Source organism: Mobula hypostoma, chromosome 1, assembly GCF_963921235.1.
Source record: "Mobula hypostoma chromosome 1, sMobHyp1.1, whole genome shotgun sequence".
Lineage (NCBI taxonomy): Eukaryota > Metazoa > Chordata > Chondrichthyes > Myliobatiformes > Myliobatidae > Mobula > Mobula hypostoma.
Window position 1 is genome coordinate 168,247,483 of NC_086097.1, and position 6,153 is coordinate 168,253,635.

Consider the following 6,153-nt stretch of genomic DNA (forward strand, 5'->3'; position numbering starts at 1 on the left):
TTCAAAAATGATGGAGACAAGAGTCTGGAGCAACAAGCAAAATGCTGGAGGAACTCAACAGGGTAAGCATCATCTGTACAGGGAATTGATCAGTCAGCATTTCAGGTCAAGGCCCTACTCTCGACCTGAAATGGTAACTGTCCTTTTATCTACAGACATCCCCTGACCTACTGAGTTCCTGCACATTTAGTTCGTTACTCATTGGGAAATAATATATAGGAATGGGCAGATTCAACATGGATTTATAAAGAGGAATCATATTCGACAGGCCTTTGGAACTGTTTATGGCTATGGTTCCAGTGCAGATCGCTAGGAGTAGGCAGTTTAAATGGCTCAGCTTGGACTAGATGGGCTGATGGCCCTAATTCTGTGCTGTACTTTTCTATGACTTTATAATTAGCAGAACTGCAGTGAAATGTTACACCAGCAATCATTGAGCAAATTTGAGTGCATAGTATTGGTTTTAATATACTGGTATGGGTTGAGAATTAGTCAGCAGAGAGATCATTGTCAACCTGGGATGCTGAGACTGCAATAGGTCCTGAGACACCAACACATCTGATCACAATCTATATCTCAATCTGAATAAGGAATCAAGTGTAATATCTCCTACAAGGGAACCCTTCCTGATGAAGGGTTTCAGACCGAAACATGGACTATTTACTCTCTTCCATAGATGCCACCTGGCCTGCTGAGTTCCTCTAGCATTTTGTATGTGTTACTCAGGATTTCCAGCATCCGCACTAGTTAGCTAATAATGTAAAGCTAGGTATAATGTGGACGGTCACAATCTGTGTCCCAGAATAGAGGAGCCTAAAAATAGTAGGCATAGGTATAAGTTGGGATAAGGGGTTCTGAGGGGCACCTTTTTCACACATAAGGTGCTGGGGATGTGGAACGAGCTGCCAGAGGAAATGGTAGAAGAGGGTACAATTACAATAGAAACAAAGAAAAACCTACAGCACAATACAGGCCCTTCGGCCCACAAAGCTGTGCCGAACATGTCCTTCCTTAGAACTACCTAGGCTTACCCATAGCCCTCTATTTTTCTAAGCTCCACGTATCCATCCAGGAGTCTCTTAAAAGACCCTATCGTTTCCACCTCCGCCACTGTCGCCAGCAGCCCATTCCACACACTTATCTCTCACTGCATAAAAAACTTACCCCTGACATCTCCTCTGTAGCTACTTCCAAGCACCCTAAAACTATGCCCTCTCGCATTAGCCACTTCAGCCCTGGGAAAAAGCCTCTGACTATCCACATGATCAATGGCTCTCATTATCTTGTACACCTTCTATCAGGTCACCTCTCATCCTCCGTCACTCCAAGGAGAAAAGGCCGAGTTCACTCAACCTGTTCTCATAAGGCATGCTCCCCAATCCAGGCAACATCCTTGTAAATCTCCTCTGCACCCTTTCTATGGTTTCCACATCCTTCCTGTATATTTAAAAGACATTTGGATAGAAAAGGTTGAGAGGGATATGGGCCAAATGGATCTAGCTCAGGTAGGCACCTTGTTGGAAGTGATCTTCTAGCACACTCCGCCACTGAGTTCTGCAGTAGAGCAGTGACGTGGTGAGGGAGGGGAGAAGCACTTCACACCTGCCTCTGAAAAAAGTAAATTTATTATCAATGTACATACATACAGTATATGTCACCATATACAACCCTGAGATTCTTTTTCTTGCAGGAATTTACAGGGAAAAAATAAATACCATAGGATTTATTAAAAACTATGCATAAACAAACACTGACAAATAACCAAAGTGCAAAAGAAGGCAAATAGTGCAAAAATGTAATTCTGAGATTGTGAGTTATAGAGTTCTTGAAATTGCGTCTGTAGGCTGTGCAATCAGATCAGAGTCGAAGTGTGTGAACTTACCTACACCATTTTAGGAGCCTGATGATGGTGGGGTAGAACTGTTCCTGAACTTGGTGTTGAGGGACCTAAAGCTTCTGTGCCTCCTGCCTATTGGCAATAGCAAGAGGAGAGCATGGCTTGGATGATGGATGCTGTGCTCTTGTGGAATCACTCCATGTAAATGGGCTCAATGATGCGGAGAGCTTTGCCTGTGATGAGCTACTTTCTGTAGACTTTTCCGTTCCTGGGCATTGGTGTTTCCATACCAGGCTGTGAGTATCAGGATACTCTCCACTGTGCAGCTATTGAAGTTTGTTGAAGTTTTAGATGACATGCCAAATCTGCTTAAATTTCTAAGAAAGTGGAGGCACTGTTGTGCTTTGTTTGCTGCCTCCTTTCTATTACAGTGACCAGAACTTTGCACTTTCATCCAAGCGTGGTCTCACCACTGACTTGTTCAGCTGGAACATGACATCCCAACTCCTGTACTTAAAGCCCTGACCGACAAAAGTATGTGTGCAGAATGCCTTTCTCTTCACTCTTTCAACACAGTTATACATGGGTGAATGTGTAAAGTGTCACTGCCCTCCTTGCTTGATAAACCTCTTGTGAAGTACAATGCGACATCCTGCTGAATTAAATGTGCTCCCTAATGCACATCATTGGGCCAGATATCTCCCTGTGTAATCAGCTGGTCTCCAATTCCATATCCAATTACAGAACACAACAAACAGGCCTCAGAAAGCCCAGTGCTCAGCATAGGCAAAAGCCAGCACAGTGAGCTTGGCCGCTTCACTGATCTTTGCATTCCAAGCATTCATCAGACTTTACATCAGAAACAATACAGCTCTCCACATGTCTACTCTAGTCTGCAGGACAGTACATCTCTTTACTAACTGGCTAAGATAACATTGACTGGAAAACACCCTGAAATTTCCAGCATCTCCTCTAATTTGCAGTTGTTTTAATTCTGTACGCCAGTGGAGCCTCAGTAAGTTTGATGCTGCAGGCTATGGACTATACATGGGTATTTATTATCGTTCTACCAATGTAAGTCAAACACCACCTTTGGTGTGGCTAAAGCCTGACACACAAAAATTTTCATGTTTGGGGCCATGACACCCTGAGCTCACTGAAATCAGATAGACCAGTGGATCTCACTGGAGTGGCAATAGTTATCTGCAGTAACTCTCCCAGAAGGATCAGAGAGTGTCAGTGGAGGCCTCCTCATTAGGCCTGATGCCTGTGTGTGTGTGTGTGTGTATGTGTGTGTGAAAAAAAATGTGTGTTTGTGTGTGAGGGCTTGTGTGTATGGGTGTACATAATAGTGTGAGTGTGAGAATTAGAATTGGTTTATATATGACATGAAATCTGTTGTTTCAGCAGTGGTACAGTGCAAAGGTATAACATTAGGATAAATAACAACACAGAGAAATAGTGCAGATAAAAGGAATAATGAGGTAGAGTTCAGATGAAGGTTCTCAACCTGAAACGTCATCTCTCTGTTTCGTTCCATAGATGCTCTCTGACCTGTTGAGTTCTTTGTGCGTGTTGCCTTTGAATTGAGTCTGCTTCCATCTTCCTGATTACAACAGCTCACTGGATTAAACCTTTCAGGAGGCCCCGGCAGCAACCTCAGTGTTCTTACATCAGAGAACAGGTCTGTGGAAGAGAGTCCCTCTTAATAGGGATATAGTGAGTCCCTCTCATGAAGCAGGTCAGATGGGTTGGAAGCCTGCAATGTGTTTGCTGCTTATTTATTAATTGTACTCTGCAACAGTGAAAAAAAGGTTGGTCTTGATTTTTTAATGTAAGGCCAAAGTTCAGGATATAATAGAGCTCAATATAGGTTATTCTTGGAAGAAGACCCATGAAATCCAATTGACCAGGTGTGGCTTTCTGTAACCGCACATTATTAACTGTGTTTGCCTTTCCTTTATGAAACAAGATTCTCCTGATGACAAACCTCATAGCCACACAGTTCTCACTGCACAGTCACTATTGCCGAGAGATGAGTGACAGCACAACTGGCCGCGGGCAGCTGAACCCACCCCTGCCTTATGGAGAATGTTTGAGCACACACCGTCGTCCGCTGGTTCAAACTGACGCTGCTCCCAGAGACAATTACAAAGTCGCTGCTCACTCTTCAGTGGGAATTCTCAACGTTTAATAAGGTGTATTGCTTATTAGTGACCTTGACAACAGTCCTCATCTCATACAGGAGGAATTTGCTTTGTAAATTTGAGACTGTCAGTACTACACAGAACAGGAGAGTAATTTTGTGGAAAGTGGAGGGGTACCCTAGGCATTGGTATGGTAGCCTACATAAACGTCTTTCCATATTCCATAAAGGGTAGAATGTAGAACAGTCCAGTGCAGGAACAGTCCTTCAGCCCGTGTTTTCTGTGCCACACACAATGTTAGATTAAATCAAATCCCTTCTGCCTACACATGATCCATACCCCTCTAATCTTTGTATATTCATGTGCCACCTCAAAGCCTCTGAAATGGCACTTTGTATCTGCTTCCACGACTACTCCTGGCAAACCGTTCCAGGCACACAAAACTCTGTGTAATAAATTTGCTCAACTTATCCCTTAAACTTTCTCCCTCTCACCTTAAATGCATGTCCTCTTGTAGTTGACATTTCTACCCTGTCTTTCCTGTCACCACCTTTCAATTTATGAATTTCATTCAGGGCTCTCCTCAGCCTCTGCCTCTCCAGAGAAATGGCTCCAGCTCTGTCCAACCTCTCCAATAGCTCATACCCTCTAATCCAGGCGATCCTCTTCAAAACCTCTGCATCCTTCCATCAATGGACTGACCAGAATTGCAAATGGTACTCCCAAATGCGGCCTAACCCAAGTTTCTTGTAGGAACCATGTATAATTTGCTTATGCTTTCCTTGTGAATGCTGCTTCAGTGATGCTCTGTGCCGGTGATGCTGTTGCAAGGAAGTTTTTCATTGTGCCTCCGCACACATTTACTTGTGCACATGACAATAAACTCAAATTTGACTTTAAATAGCTGAAATACAGAGTCACAGAGCACGACGGCATAGAAACAGGCACTTCGGCCCATCCAGTCCATGCCAGCCTGATCTTCTGCCTGCGGCTGGGCCATATCCATCCTTGTACCTATCTGAACTTCTCTTAAACTTTGCAACTCAGCTCACTGTTCATTCCACACTCAGGACACCCTCTGAGCGAAGACTTGACTTCTGACAAAGAAAGAGGCCACTTGGTGAACTGAGTTCATGCTGGCCTAATTTTCCCTGTAATCTATTCTTCCCATATTCCCAGCATCCCTTCTCAGAATCTAAGATCACGTACACATTTGCAGGCAATTTATCGTGGAAAGTTAACCTATCGAACAGCAGCTCTTTGGGATGCTGGAGGAAACAAAAGCACCCAGAGGAAATCCAAGAAGTCGGAGGGGAAACATGCAATCTGAGGCCAAGGTTGAACTTTGGTCACTGGAGCTGTAAGGCAGCAGTCCCACTGCTGTGCCAGTGGAACAAAAGCATGATGGATGATTACTGAGGCTATTCAGCCCATTGCCTCTGTCCTTGCCGTTTCAGCTAAACAATGTTTTCCCATCTCTGCTCCTCCCCCATAATCCTGCAATTCCTTTCCGTCTTCTAACCACAGTAGCGTGTAACAATGAAAGCCACACGTACAAGATGCTGAGCTCCAGTCCTTCCAACTGAAATATGACAGGTACACACATCCCCAGTTTCATGTGGTTCACTGGTGAAGGTTAGACATCAATTCCATTCTTTACTCCAGAATAATAATGTCCAAACAAGAGACTCCATTTTATCAGATGGGACTTGGTTGTGTCTACAAGGAGTTGCCACAGTTCTTGCTCACGTTTCCACACTAGTTGCTTCCTGTGTAGAGTGGACCCTGTAATATGATCGATACACTGAGTGACTGTTAACAAGACAGGTTGTCTACTTTGTGGGCGCAAAGGAATCTGGGAGTGTGGCAACAGATTCCAGAAATAGGGAATGCAGTCTCAATAGAAGTGTTTCAACATTTGAGACTGCAAAAAAGAAACATTTCTTTAGGTCGAGGTATGTAAATTTCTGTATGGGGGGGCGCTGTGGAAATGAGAGGGTGAACAGCTTCAAGTTTCAGGGTTTCAGCATCTTAGAGGATGTATCTGAGCCTTGCACTTTAATGCAATCATGAAAAAAGCATTGCAGGGGCTCCACTTCATTGGAGTTTCAGGAGATCTGGCAAGTCTCTGAAGACTTTTGCAAATTTCTACATGTGTATAGTGGAGAG